At 41.2% G+C, this 14,630-nt stretch overlaps 1 long non-coding RNA gene across 3 annotated transcripts in view; it reads right to left on the bottom strand.

The window, feature by feature from the left end:
• Positions 1-13,689, bottom strand: part of LOC141418227 (uncharacterized) — a 59,057-nt gene extending 45,368 nt beyond the window's left edge. For all 3 annotated transcript variants that reach the window (XR_012442914.1, XR_012442915.1, XR_012442916.1), the window contains exon 1: positions 13,312-13,689. This is a non-coding gene — a long non-coding RNA (uncharacterized lncRNA). The remainder of the gene's footprint in view (positions 1-13,311) is intronic.
• Positions 13,690-14,630: the final 941 nt, after the last annotated feature.

The raw sequence follows: 14,630 nt of genomic DNA, 5'->3' as shown, positions 1-14,630 counted from the left end.
ATCCCTCCAGTGGTCCAGGAAGCCCTGTGTGGTCCTATGCCTCTATGCTCTCCTTTTTACCCCTTACTCTTGCCTCATCTCCCTGCTCCCTTCACAACACACTGGCTGTCTTCAGGCAGGGTCATGGCATGGGTTTTGTGTGTCTTTTCCCTCTCTTCCTGCCTTGGCATTGCCCCAGTGCCAGCCTCCTCTCACCCCCTGCCCACACCTGCCCCTCATTCAGATCTGGGCTCTGAGGGACCTCTTGTCATTCACTAGGATAGAACCATGTTCTTTCTCTTCGTAGTACTTACTATACTTACCCAAGTTTGCAGTGAGACATTAATCAAATAATCACACGGCCAAGACTATAGCTGTACCCCTGGAACTCACAAGAGCAGGAATTGATTTTGGTTCTCTATTTTATCTTTGGATACTAACACAGGGCCTGGCATACCATAGGTACTTAATAAATATTTGCATTATCTCGTGCATGTCCTCTATCCTAGTTGTACAGCTACCACAACCAGCTGTGATGAGCAGCTGACTTCTACCTCTGTCAGCCTTTTCTTTCTGCTTTCATATTTTACCTCCAAAGAGCTAACTTTGTCAAAATCTAAGTAAAAGGTTTCATTTAGAGATGACTCCCCTCATTGATAAATCACATTTAGAGTGAGGAACAGAAAGAGGTGAGGTGCGTTTTATTTCCCCATCTCTATTTGCCATCTTGAGTTGATTACAATTTCTGGACAACCTTCAGCTGCTCGGTTGGCAGACTGAGACTAGTGTGCCATCATGCCAGATGATGGAGGATTCAAAATGGGTCCAGTTCAGAATGTTTCATTAGAAGCTCGCACTTACTGAAGTCACCCAGAGGCAACTATCCACATCTAAATCAAACACCAGCAAATGGTCCCGAGGCCCACCCCACCATACATCACAGGAGCTGTGGCACTAACCCAGCACAGACTGTCTTAAGAATAGTGACAGGCCTTAAAGGCTTAAAGCCATACTTGGCCACAAAAAAATTATTGTAAATAGCCTTAATTGATACCAATACACAAGAAGGAGTACCAGAGAGTCTCAGACCATCCTAGCAGATGAGCACATTGAAAGAGCCAGTCTTTCTATGTTAAGATTGGCTACAGCAAGTGTTGGCGACATCATGTATTCCCAAGGCATTTGTGGAGGTGAGTGAGTCAGGAATGCATCTCTTAATTAATTAATTTTTAAACTCAGAGGTAACACAGTGAATTACCTAAGCTCACAGAGCAAGATAGTGGCAGAACTGAGCTGAAGAACTTGCTCTGATTATCACCAGTTCAGGGAATTTTAGTTAAGTCCACAATTACAAAAGGGCTTTGCAAGATGTGTCCAGTGACCACCAACATTAAAATCACTCTGGGAAGTTTGTGACAACCCCCTGACTCAAAAACTTCTGGGGATGAGACCTAGCTGTCTTCCACATGTTCAATAACTCTATCAAGGACAGCTAGACTTAAATCTCTGCCTTGGAAGTTCTTATCTTTTATAAACTTTAAATGTTGTGCCCCCTCCCCCTTTTTTTCTGGTGGTACTGGTGTTTGAATTTGTGCTTGCTACTGCTTGGTTATTTTTTTGCTCTGGTTACTTTAGAGATAGGGTCTTGTTTTTGGCTAGGCTAGCCTGGTCTGTGATTCTCCTATTTTAGGCTTCTGCCATTGCTGGGATGACAAGAACATGACAAGAACATGCTACCATACATAGTTTGGTTTTTTTTTTTTCCCATTGAATAGGATCTTGCTAACTTTTTGCCTGGGCTAGCCTTGAAGCAATATCCTCCCAATCTCAGCCTCCCAAGTAGCTAGGATTACAAGCTTGAGCAACTGATGCCTGGCTTGGGTTTGTACCTTTTTAAGATAGTGAGAAAGAAGGATGGTCTTCTGTTCCTTCTCTTTCTTCTTTTTTTTTGGTAGGACTGGAGTTGGAACTTAGGGCTTTGTGCTGGCAAAGCAAGTATTCTTTACCACTTGATCCGCACCTCCAGTCCATTTTGCTCTAGATATCGTGGAGATGGGATCTCCCAAACTATATGCTGGGGCTGACCGCAAACTGCAACCCTCCTGATCTCAGTCTCCCAAGTAACTAGGATTACAGATGTAAGCTATTGGCACTCAGCTAGGATGGGTCCAATATACCAGTTTGAGTCACTGGTTCTTGGGCTGAGTAAAGGGACTTCTCCACTGTGAGGACTAGGGAAAGGAGAAGCATATTACTGAAAGTAGAGGAATCATTTTGGATCAGGGAGGACACACGTCTCTGTGGTTTCTCTGGGAGCTGATCCAATCCACTGCTTAGACTTAATTCTGAAGAGCCTTTTTATATCCCAGGGGATCAGCAGTGGACTCCAAGCTGCCAGGGGCAGGAGGACAGAGGTGAATTTCCTTGCTTTAGGTTAATAATGAGGGGCTGCACTCCAGGATAGGGGAGTAGAAATTTGAGTCAGCTCTGTCTCTGAAGTCCTTTCCAGCTCATCCTGGCTCCCTGGGATGCTTAGGAATCTGACACAAGCAAACAAAATTCCTCTCCAGAACTATAACCTCATGGTAGTCTTCTATTTCTACAAAAAAGTTTTAGAAAACTTTCTGTTAAAAAATTTGTAGGAAAAAAAAAAAGCCAAGCACAAATTTAAAAATGACCAGGACTACTAAAGGATAAAACCACATGAGAGAAACACTAGGAAAACAATAGAGAGAAGCAACAGACCCATGAGGGCTGTTAAGAGGTATTAAGAGTTACCTTGTGGTAACTATGTTCTTCCTACTTATTCAAACAGCTAAAAGACAACTTAAGAATTTTTATCACAGAATTAAAAATCATATATAAAAAAGAATCAAATAAAATTTTGGAAATGAAAAAATATAATAACTGAAATGAAGAACTCAACAAATCAGTTTTACAGTAGATTAGACATAACCAAAGAGACAATTGGTCAGGTTTTCCCAAGAAGGCCCGAAGTTTAAGGAATGGAGGCTACACTTAAGGGTCTGGGATGGGCTGAGGATTCCCTCACATGGAGGACTTGTGGGCTTGAATCTCTCACTGATGCCAAAGCAGGAGCACCCCAGATTTCTCACCAGCTTTCCTAGGTATGGTCCTAAACTCTGTCAGCTGTCAAACATCAAAAATAGAATCAAGGGCTGGGGATGTAGCTCAGTGGCAGAATGCAAATCTAGCATGCTCAAGGGCCTGAGTTAAATCCACAGCACCACAAAAACAAAAAAATCAAACAGAAAAATAGAGCCAAACTCTTTATTACAGAGACAGACTCTCTGAATGTGAAGAACTAGTATATTTTAATTCAAATTTATCATCTTCCTCATTTTTTTTATTTTCTTGCTGTTTACCATATTCCTTTTTGTCTTCATTCTTGCCTTCTTTTTCACTATTCTTATATTCAATTTACTACTCTCTACTAACTTGAGATATAAACTATGTGATTTAAAGGAATCGGTCTTTTAATACCCATCCTAGAGGTTATAACATACATTTGACTTTAAAAATCCAATATTAATTGCTACTTCCTCTCCTTTCTGGAAAATCAAGTGTTTTCTTTCTTGACATGTTAACTCTCTGCTTGTGTTTTAATTTTCTATCTTTAAACCTCATATTATTATTTTATGCAAATGAAAATTATTTAGAGCTACCCACATGCTTTCCATTTTCATTGTTTCTTTCTGCATCCCCATGCTTCCATCTCAGATAATTTTCCTTCTACCTGAAAGATACATTTTAATATTTCCTTCAAAGCAATTCTGTAGGATAAAAATTTTCTCATTTTTTTTGTTTGAAAACTTCTCATTTTAATTTTTCTGCCATGTCATCATTTTTGAAGGATATTTATTTGTGGACATAGAATTATAGACTAGCAGTTTTTTTTTTTCAGCACAGTAGGGATATTATTCCAGTATCTTTGGGCTCCCAGGATTTCTGTTTAGAAGTCCACTGTCAGTCTAATAATTGCTCTTTTGAAGGTAATCTGCTTTTCTTTTGAACATTTTGGCTGCTTGTTTTCAATAGTTTGTTTATTTGTTTTGGTTTTTAACAGATTTACCTATGTGCCAAGTATAGACTTTCTTTTATTCCTCTTTGAGATTTCTGGAGCTACTAGAATCTGTGGGTTGCTATCTTTCATTAGTTTTGAAAGATTCTCATCCTTTCTCTCTTAAAATCTTACTTCTAACCCATTCTCTCACTTGTGCTTTTGGAGACTCCAATTACACTTACGTAATGTCATCTTACTCTGCACTCTTCTATATTTTTAAAATCCCTTTTGTTCTCTTCATGCTTCATTCTGGTTAATTTTCTTTTCTAACTAACACTTCTCAAACTATAATGTCTTTGAATTATAATTCTGAGCCACCAGGTCTGTGGTGGGGCCTAAGAGTCTGCATACAAAACCCATCAGGTAAAAGTTAAGGAGAGATGACTAAAGCTTTAAGTTAATTTGCAACCTTTCTGTCAATCTAAAACTATTCTAAAATTAAAAGTTAATTTAAAAAGGTTACATAACAATGATGCTGGTCCATAGCTCACAGGGAAGTGCAAGACTGTAACCAGTCTTTCCAACCTGGCCTGTTCTCCCAACAGCCTCAGTCATGTAAATAATTTCCATACAAACACACACACATAGAGTGTCAGCAATCTCAGCCTTCTAACAAAATTTTGAGTAAGGATCCATCCTGCTTCTTTAGAGTAGCTAAAATGTGTTCTATTTAGAAGACTAAGATTATAAGACTTGATTAGACAATACAAAACTCAAGTACATACTATTTATAAGAGATGCATCTAAAAACATAGGGATTCAGAAAGGTTAAAAGTAAAGTGTTGGAAAAGATAACATGAAAGCCACTAAATATACTTTGTTTTGCTACATTAGCATCCAAACATAAAGTAGACGTTCAGGTAGAATACATTACTGGAGAGAAATAGTGACAGTTCACAAATCAATAGTTCAATTCAGAGCATAAGATAACCATTCTAAAACTGTATGCCTACAATAAAAGAGCCTCAAAATATATTAACACATGAGATATGTGATCATAGTGGGAGACTGGCATACAACTGTTTCTGTAACTGACAGCACAAATAAACAGGAAAGCAGTACAGAGGCAGAACATGTAAACAACGTAATTAGCAGACTGGAAGCATGGACACACGTTCTGCACGGCTTTCCCAAACTGCAACACACACACCATCCTTTCCAAGTGCACATTCTTGACCAAGAGGTAGTTATGTAGAGCTTTCCTTTTTTGTAAATCACTGAGTGCATGTTTTTATTTTATGCACATAACTGTCTTTGTACTAGTTTCCACAATAGTTTGGAAGTTTTCTAAGATTATTAACGCCTTCCATGGTGCTGAGACACATACTCTTTCTATCTTGTTTTGCCCTTTTGTGTGTGTCTATCTGTCTATATCTATTTCTTTCTTTCTCTCCCTTTCTTTCTTTTTCTCTCCTTCCTTCCTTCAATATTTAAGGCAGCTCCAGTACAAAATAGCAGCTATTGAAACCACATTCCAATCACAGAAAGAAGAGGAAAAGAAAAGGGATTTACAACCTCCCTTTAACAACCCTTTGTAGAATTTGCAAGTACTATTTCTGCCTATATCCCACTGGCCAGAACTTAGTTACCTTCACACCTAGCTCCAGAGAAGGCAGGGAATGGAGTCTTTATTTTAGTTGGCTGTGTACTCAGCCAAAAAAAGGGGAGGGAGGTCTTCTGCTACACAAGGAAAATAAAAATGATATCTAGATACTGACATAAAGAGAGAGATTTTGTTATTTTTTTGTGGTACTGAGGGTTGAACTCAGGGCTTCACACTTGCTAGGTAGGTGCTCTACCACTTGAGCCACTCTGTCAGACCTTTTTTTTAAAATGTGTGTTGGGTATTTTTGAGATAAGGTCTTGCAAACTATTTGCCCAGGCTGGCTTTGAACTGCAATCCTCCTCATCTCTGCTTCCTGAGTAGCTAGTATCCCAGGTGAGAGCCACCGGTGCCAGGTGAGATTTTGTTTTTATTTCACAGAACTTCCCCACCCCACCTCCCAAGCCTCAGTCTATAAACAAACTAAAAAACAAACAAACAAAAACCTTCCTCCCTAGGACTGATTCTTTGCCAATGCAGATGCTCTTGATGTTATGATGGGTTGCACCCTGATAAACCATCATACCTGGAAAATACCGTAAGTTGAAAATGCATCTAATACACTTAACCTACCAGACCTCACAGCTCAGCCTGGCCCATCTTCAAAGTGCACAGAACACTTACATTAACCTGCAGTTGAGCAAAATCACCTAATTCAAAGCCTACTCTGTAATGTATGTTGAACAGCTCAGGGACTTTGTTGAACACAGTACATTGCAGAGTACAGTACTAACTCTTCACCTATGTGAACACATAATTGTGTGGCTGACTGGGAACTGTAGCTTGCTGCCTGACATCATGAGAAAGTACCCTTCTACATGGTGCTAGCCCAGGGAAAGGTCAAAGTTCAAAATTCGATGTATGGTTTCTATTGAATGTGCATCACTTCTGCACCATCATAAAGTCAAAAACCACCAAGTGGAAACATTCCACGTTGGGCACTGTATCCTTTGGTGTGGTGTGAGGTGGAATTGGGTAGCCCAAGGAAGAACAAAACTCAAGTGAGTTTTGCGTCTGTTTGGACATTTAATGAACAGGCTGCAGAGAGGTCTTGCTTCTCAAGTTAAAATGAGCGAGTTGCATGGAAACTGAAGTCATTAATAAATACAGCCACTATTTCATCTAGGATGTCCAAGTCTAAATCAAATGCAACTGTTGGAAGGCCAGATGTTATTCCCATTGCTACATTTCGGTGCTTTCCTGGAAGTGATCTCACCCTGATGGTAATGCCGTTGTCAACTGGGCATGCTATTTATATCCAGAGCCCCCGCATTCAGGTTGAAAATGCACCAAATGCTAATAGTTACTGCTTTGAGTGCTGAGCCTGTCATAGGGAATTGAAGCAGAAGCCTTGGGCTGCGACGTGTTAACTTTGATGACTGTCAGGAAGGGAAGAACTTGTATAACTTGTACACAAGTCGGTATATTACTTTCAAATTTTAGTGCATGGTTCTGAGAGCCACCTCCACACTAACTAATGTGGGGAGTTGCAGACTTCACTGTTCCCTTCTGTGAAGAAAAAAAATGAACTGCAAAGAATGATCTCCTACAGACTAAAAAGTGGATGTTCCCAAAGCTGAAAGGGATACTCAGTCAGTGTCATAAGTAAAGGAATCCTCAAAGGAAAAGCAAAAGACTACCACAATGAAGTGTGATGATGCCTTTTATCTAAAGTGTTTTCTTGGCTTTGTTTTTACCTTTAAATTTGGGGGTAGAGAGAGACATCATGAGAACACAAACTGCTTCTGGAGAATATCGTAGATTCCTCATGGATAATTATTCCATTTTGGTTTTATGCATTCATCTCACAAGAATGAACAAAGAGGTGAAAACAATAGTTACTAACACATTATAGCTCCATACACTTTTAATAATTTATTCACATTACAAATGTGAAATAGAACATTTAGATGGCTTCTATATTGAATATAAGTATGAAGTCAGTGAATGCCTAAGGCTGATAAAACAGCAGCTAATGTTTCTGGCTACTTTCTGTGCATCAGGTCCTGTGCTAAGTTCAGAGGCTTGTATGTTTTATCTCACTGCGTTTGTCAGCTTTTATTAACATAAAAATAATACCAGGGATAATCAACTTATTAAGAAGAAAGGTTTATTTTGACTCAGTTTTGGAGGTTTCAGTCCATGGTCAATTGACCTTGTTACTTTTGGGCCTGCGATGAGGCAGGCATCATGATGGGGAATGTGGGCAGAATAAAGGCCTTCATCTCATGGCTGGGATGTGAAAAGAGGAAGAGACTGGGTGGAGTCCCATAATTCCTTCCTAGGGCATACTCCTAATGACCTAAAGACCTCCCACCACTTCCCAATAGCTCCAGGCTGAGGACCAAGTCTTCAATACTGGTCCTTTGGGGAACACTTCAGATCCAAACCATGGCCCTCACTGGATAGAATAAGGATCTATTATGGTTCCTAATTTCAGTGGAGGAGGGAAGTGTAGGAGAGCATAGCACTCCTGAGGGGTGCAGCTGGACTCGAACCCAGGTCCGCTGGCTCTGGAGAGCCTGCCTTCACCACACCGGATACACAGCCTGGGACTGAATGAGACAATACAGTAGGAGCTTAGCCCAGAGCCGGCAGCTAATGAGAAAGCCAACAGAAAAAATGAAGGAGATTTACTCCAAACCAAACCAAACCAACACAAGCTACAACTCACATAGCTACCACACCACCAAAGGCTCAGAGAGGACAGTTGAGGCAATGAAAGGTGACCGGAACCATGGCAGAAGCCTCTTTTGGATCTACCTCTTGTTCACAGTTATCTGCTCCAGTCCTGCCTCAGTCACTGAGCAACTAGGTGGGTATGGACCAATCGCTTCTCTGGACTTGAGTTTTCTTCTGTAAAAGGAGAGGCTTTGACTGGAATGATTCCTAAGCTTCCCTTCTGCTCTGAACTTGTACAATTGAAGTCATCACTAAGCTTTTGCCTGTGGAAATTAGTCCAGGAGCCCAGTGAAGCCGAAACTTGCCTTCAATCTGTAGAAATTAATTGCCCTATTAAAAAAAGAGAGCAACATTTTCCGCAAGGGATAAACTCTGTTTCGATGGCAACAGACCATGGTGGCAAAACTGCAAGCTTCCAGTGCTGGCATGACACAAAACCGGAGGCCAGCGCAGACCTTGAGAATAGCTGATGGATTGAATTATTCCAGTGGCTTTCACAATCCGAGCCGGTTCAAATCCAAGTGCGTCAACCAGGGCTGGAGATTCAGACAGGCTGGCTGCTCAAAAGAGCATAGCCCAGGCCCTGACGTCTGCTCAATGGCGCCCCCTAGTGGGAATCTCCACTGTGGCCATGCAGCCTGCTAGTGCAGGCTGTACAGCAGGTACACAATGTAGAAGCCCAGCAAGCCCATTTGCGAATGGGGAAACTGAGGCAGAAAGAGAAAAATGCCTTCCCAAGCTAGAGGCAAAATTGGCCTCCTGGAAGACAGTTTGGTTCACACAATGACGTTAACTTCTATACAATCCTCTAATTGTTCTTCACCATATTTCTTCATTGCAAGGTGTTTACATTTTTTAAAAAGTACAAACTTATTCTAACCTTCATCCAAGGGAATATAAAATGTCTGGAGAAAGTCTTAGTTCTTTTGATTCTGGAAGAATTTAATAGCCATGCAAATGAATGCTTGAGGTCTACTCTTCCAGGAATATTTTGTTAGAACCTAATGATTGGTAGAGATAAAGAATATTGGAAATAAGAATTATTTGACAGATATTTAACTTCTCATTCAGAATGGGAACACATATTAAAAACCCTAAAATATTTTAAAAACTGGCAAACTTCACCAAATAGTTTCAAAGTCAGTGTATGATAGTAACGATACTTATTTACTGGATAATCAGCCAATACTTCAAAAAATATTAAGCCTATTTGTGTTGAAATAATATTTGACTATGATAGGGAAATAAAGTCAGTGTATGACCCCATTCTTATCCTCAGAGAGACTGCACAGGACATGGGATTTATACAAAGGATACACTATAAGGCTATAATTCTGAAATATATCAATGGCTCACAAAAAGATTCTGAGATTATTTAAAGAAGGAGCAGTGATGCATCTAGGAATAGCTAGGAGAATATGGAGGAAGTAGGACTTGTGTTGAGCTTTAGAGGATAGCAAGGGCATTTAAGTAGAAGGGAAGGAAGAAAAGAGGGCTGCTGGGTAGTCAGAGCTCATGGGAATGCACAGGGATGGTTGATGCAGGAGTATTGATGCTTCACGGAAGGAAAGAGGTGCTCACAGCAGTCCTGCAAAAGCTCCTCTCATTTTTACTGTAGCTTTTCTCACCTCTCCCATGTTCCTAATTGGGTTTTTCTTGCTTCTCTATCCAGGCACAGGGTCAACAGCTGTTGACAGCTACCTCCCTCCCTCCCTCTGCTCCCACTCCTGGGCAGTCAGACCCTGTTGGAAAGACCACAGAGCCAGCTTCCTGGGAATCCTTGTGTTTCTTTCCCATTTATCAGCTGCATTTCAGCAGCTCAAGGTCATGGTCATTTCTTCACCTCTCCATAGAGGTCAATAGATTGGGTCTACTCTACGTGAACCTCCCATATTAATAATTTTTCTTCTTCTTCCTCTTCCTTTCTTCCTTCTTCCTCCTTCCTCTCTCCTCCTCCTTCCTCTTCCTTCTTTTTTCTTCTTCCTCTTCTCCTTCTTCATTTTCTTCCTCTTTGTTTTCTTTTTCTTCTTCTCCTCTTCCTTCTCATTATTATTTTGTGATGCTGGGGATTGAACCCTGGGCCTCATGCATACTATAAAAAATGTAGCTAGCTGTGTCTCAGAACTTCAATGTCACTTCCTCTGGCCAGGCTCCATCGTAGGTCCTCTGGCTCTCCTGCTGGCAGTCACTTGCAGAATAGGGCATTCCCTCCCTAGGCCTTGGGTGAATGTGAGACACAGCTCTCCAGGTTCCCAGAGATGGCGAATTCGACATCTTCCCAAGGAGGCTGCTCTTGGATCTAGAGTGCAGATGTAGAGGAGGCTTCCCAGGAGTCGAGGTCAAACAGTCATCACTTGTCTGAGCTCTTGTCTGAGCTTCAGTTTTGTTACAAGCAAAGAAAAACGACGAATGAGGGAGTCAATGCAAACAAGGTGCTTTGTTCTTTTTAAAAGAAACACACTAGGGAATGAAGCTGCTGAACTGTTAAGTGGAGGATTTATGTCTAATTCTCTTACCTTGGCAAAGCAAAATTTTCCATTTTTTACAAGTTTTGGGAATAAAGCAACAAACCAGGACTTTTTTTGGCAGCACTAGGATTTGAACTCAGGGCCTCACACTTGCTAGGCAGGTGCTCTTAACACTTGAGCCTTTTTTGTTATGATTTTATTGAGATAGGGGTCACAAACTATTTGCCTGGGGCTGACTCAAACTGTGATCTTCCTCATCTCTGCCTCCTGAGTAGCTAAGATTGCAGGTGTGAGCCTACAGGTGGGCTGATTTGCCCAGCCAAACCAGAACTTTTGACAATGAGAAAATGTTCCAAAGATGGGTATGGTGGTACATGTCTATAATCCCAGCTACTTGAGAGGCAGAGGTAGGAAGATTGAGGTCTGAGGGTGCGAGACCCTATGTGAAAAATAAACTAAAAGCAAGACAGATGGAGGTGTGGCTCAAGTGGTGGAGTGCTTGCCTGGCAAGTGTGAAGCACTGAGTTCAATCCCCGTACTGAGAGAGAAAGGAGAGAGAGAGAGAGAGAGAGAGAGAGAGAGAGAGGAGCGATCCAGAAGATTTGTTACTGATCAACAAAAGCACTAATCCATTTAATAGGCAATTTTCATTTCAAAAGCCATGGCTGAGAAATCTCTCTTCCAACTAACATCACTCTGTGACGCGTCCGAGGAGCCTCTGCTATCAGTTATAGAGAGCGTGGGGCCCTGGCCAAGGCTCATCTTCCCTGTGGGATTCTCTCTGCTGAAGCACCACCCAGCTCTTCTCCCAGAGCCCTCCTGTTTCTGTCCAGTGTGGAGCTGGTAAAATACAAGGATGTGAGACAGTACTCACAAAATGCAAAACATGCCACTGAGTGTGGAAATTAGGATGCTTCCTTGTCACCACCATATTCATTATGTTTTGTTTATCTTCAAACTCCTCATCAAAAGATTTTATTTTTTCTGGCAGTACTGACGTTTGAACTCAGGGCCTTGTGCTGGCTAGGCAAGAACTCACAACTTTGAGCCTCACCTCCAGCCCTTTTGCTTTACTTTTCAAATATGGTCTTGCATTTTTGCCAGGGCTGGCCTAGACCATAGTCCTCTTATTTACACCTCTCAAGTAGCTGGGATTATACTATGTACACCATGCTCATCTTATTAATTGAGATGGGGATCTCACTAACATTTTGCCTAGAAGAGGTTGATTTGGTATCTTCCTGATCTCTAATTCTTGAGTAGCTAGGATTACAGGCATGAATTGCTATGCCCAGTCATCTTCATCAAAAGTTTTAAACTTAACAGACCATAAAGAAAGTTTTCAATGAGATTGCAATTAGGTATATAAAGCGTCCATATATTAAATCAACAAAATTAAATGTCTTGAAGTCCCCGGAAGTGTTCACAGCCAAAAGGCTCCCACAGCATGTCAAACTTTGCTTCTGTTCAACACCCAAAGTCAAAGAACAGAGCTGAATTCTTTTATCTTGAAGCAAAGGTACTAGGATGACAGGATGGTTGATTTGGTGCGTCAACTTGGCTTGGTCACAGTATCCAGATATTCGCTTAAACATCAGGCTGAAGCCCTTCAGAGAAGAAATGAGAAAGCCCCTGAGAAAGAGGGAATGTCTGTTTTCAGACTGCCCTTGGACCCCAAGATGCAGGGTCAACTTTTCCTGGGGTCTCCAGCTGGTCTGCCCTGCAGACTTTGGACTTGGCCCCCCACCAACTGCATGAGCTAATTCTTTAAAATAACTCTATGTATGTATGCATGTATGTATGGAGGGATGAATGCATCTATCTATGTATTATATATGTATTTGTCTATGTATCTATATATGCATGAATGTATGTATGTATCTATCTATCTACCTACCTACCTACCTACCTCACGTTGGTGGGCACTCTTGCTAACTGCAGAGAAAACAAAGCTGTATCTCCAAAAGAAAGAAACTGTTTGCATTTGGAATCACAGAAGATGAATTTTCCCTGAAAACCGTTTGCCCTGCTGTCTGGCTAAGATCACGTTAGGTAGGGATCCACCCTAAAGGTCACATCTCTCTTTTATATCCAACATGTCCAACCAAGTTTCTTATCTTGATGTTTCCTGTTTGGCAATAACAGAAGGGAGTGTTTCATAGTTCTGATATAACTTCTCTTAAAATGCTTTTAAAGCTTACTTTCAAAGTAAACAGATGAAAAACATGCATGTGCATAGTCTTTGCATGAATGTTTTTTAACATCCAATCATTACTTCCCTCTCCTCTCTTCTAGTTTCCCACAGAACTATTTCTGGAGCCAATCCAAAGCTCCCTAGAGTCAAAGGGAATTTATAAACGCCATTTTCATTGTTGGAAACAGACCAGCTGAGCAGAAAGGTTGGATTTCCAATGTCCTCAAATGCTTCCCAGGCTAAGCTTGGTATAGGACAAACCAACACACTTCTCCCATTGCATCCCTGGGTCCACACTCACCCTCATCCTCCTCTGCGTCCTGAGTGTGCCCAGCGTTCCTTCTTTCCTGGCCTGCTTGCCTCCCAACTGGCGGTCTCACTATGCGGGTTTGGCGCCTTGCACACACTGTGCACTGAGTGTAGGACAGACCGTGCTGTCCGAAAGCGAAGTACTGTTCTAACCAACCTTGAAAGTCATTCTTGTTGGTATTTTAATCCCTAAACCAGCTAGCATTCTTTCATTGTCAGAGTTATCATTTGGTTCAAGATGGTCAGCTGCTCTGAGTCAATCAGAACAAGGGTGCCAAGAATGTGTGTGTTGTAACCTCTGGCTACACACTGACCATGTCTGTGTGTGGTGTGATGTCAAGGTTCAGTGCTCAGGAGGCCAAGCCCATCTGTTTACCACGGCCTGGGGTAACCTAGGTGGCTTTGAGCTGTTTGCTTTTGTTGGTCAAAGTACTAGCAGATGGTGAAACTGTGAGAGCAAATGTTCCTGCACTTGACTCTGCATTTGATAGACTGAAAGCTGTCTGAAGACTGGGACTTAGTGCATTCTGGAATCTTAAAATCAAATATTCTGTTTCTATATAAAAAAAATTCTCAGGCAGAATCTTAAAACCAAGAATGGCCTTAAATAACAAGTAAGGTGTAGAGTCTTCCTTGACTGCATACTTGTGTCCAATGGGACAAAGAAAGGCTTTATTGCGGAAGCCCTTGTGTAATTTAAACGTCACTGGCAAGGGTGATATTATCTTGTTTTGTGTAAATTATCACCAGTAACTTTTGGTCAATAAAGCATGCCAGAGATGGTCAATTAGCTCACAAGAGTTCTTGAGAGTAACCTAAAGGTAAATATTAAAAGTTAAAGCTGAAATGCGGACTCTGTCATTTAACAAGCTGTGAGAGGTAGCCTCCTCTTCTTGATCCTCTGTTCTTGGCACACACAGTGGATAGAAAGAGGAAAAACATTTACATTGTATCAGATCTGGATTCTTTCTGAGTAAGCTCTGTGTGTGTGTGTGTGTGTGTGTGTGTACACACATGATATCACGATAAGATATCATTTTATACTTGCTATAGTTATTATGAAAAAGACTGGAGAGTATGTGAAGAAACTGGAGTCTGTGCACTTTTTAATTGGCATACATTAAACTGTAGATACTGAGGAGTTTCATCAGGACACTTCTGCACATGCATGTAATATATTTGATCATAGTCGCCCCTTCTATTACAGTTTCTCATCTCCTCTTCCCTCCCCCTCTTCCCTTCCCCTTCCACCTCCCTGGTAATCACCCTTTTACTTTTATGACCTTGTTTTTTTTAAAACATGTGACTGGC

Source organism: Castor canadensis, chromosome 16 (assembly GCF_047511655.1).
Source record: "Castor canadensis chromosome 16, mCasCan1.hap1v2, whole genome shotgun sequence".
Classification (NCBI taxonomy): Eukaryota; Metazoa; Chordata; class Mammalia; order Rodentia; family Castoridae; genus Castor; species Castor canadensis.
Note: the sequence above shows the minus strand (reverse complement) of the source record. Positions and strands in the feature narration are given on the sequence as shown.